Raw genomic sequence first — 967 nt, forward strand, 5'->3', positions numbered from 1 at the left:
GTCCTGGGACAGCGACGGCCACTCGCACCCATCGCCAACCGGGGGCGGACGGCAGGTGCGGGGGCTCTGCGTGCGAGTGAGAGGGCAACGTCTGCGGAGAGGTGCAACGCCGGCCTGAACACCGGCAGAGCCGGCCCGCCGGGAAGCCCCTCCGACGCGCCCTAAACGCCTCATCGATCAGTAAGGGAAGGGAACGGAGGAAGGAGCGGAGGCCCCACGGCCACGAGTCCTGGGACAGCGACGGCCACTCGCACCCGTCGCCAACCGGGGGCGGACGGCAGGTGCGGGGGCTCTGCGTGCGAGTGAGGGCAACGCCTGCGAGAGGTGCTCCAACGGCCTGAACACCGGCAGAGCCGGCCCGCCGTGGAGGCTCTCCGACGCACCCGAGGACGCCTCAGCGGGCGCTGCCTGTGGGTCTGGATCAGTCAAATCGTGGAGCGGGAGGTGCCACGGGCCACCCGGCTCCAGACAACGATTCCCTTGAGGAAGGTAACGGGACCGGGGGATGGCCACAGCAGGCTCAACTGCCCCAGCTCCTCCAGCGTTCGAGTGCCGGCAACCGCCACCGGCTGCCGGTCTTTGCCCGCCCCACAGGCAACCGCTTGCCGTCGGGGGAAAAAAAGGCACCTGGACCCATGCCGCGCACGGGTGTTCGGGGCCTGGGGGAATGCCACAGAAGCGAGACAACCCCAGCCGCCTGCGTTCGACTTGCCAGCCACCAGGTACAGCCGCACTTTTCTTCCCGCTTCGCGGGCTCCAGCTTAAGGCCGGAGAAAACGCGATGAGGTGCCGCCACCTCTAACCCGGTACAGCGCTGCAGACCTTTCCACCGAGCCCTCCTGCAACCAGGCAAGCCGGGGCAGGCCGGACACCACAGGCCGCCCACACGTGGCTCATGCCGGCAGAAACAGGACGAGGCGCTGCGGCCTCTCACCTGTGCCATCATCGGGCCCTCGGGGGCTGGGGG

This window comes from Buteo buteo, unplaced genomic scaffold (genome assembly GCF_964188355.1).
Source record: "Buteo buteo unplaced genomic scaffold, bButBut1.hap1.1 HAP1_SCAFFOLD_51, whole genome shotgun sequence".
NCBI lineage: Eukaryota > Metazoa > Chordata > Aves > Accipitriformes > Accipitridae > Buteo > Buteo buteo.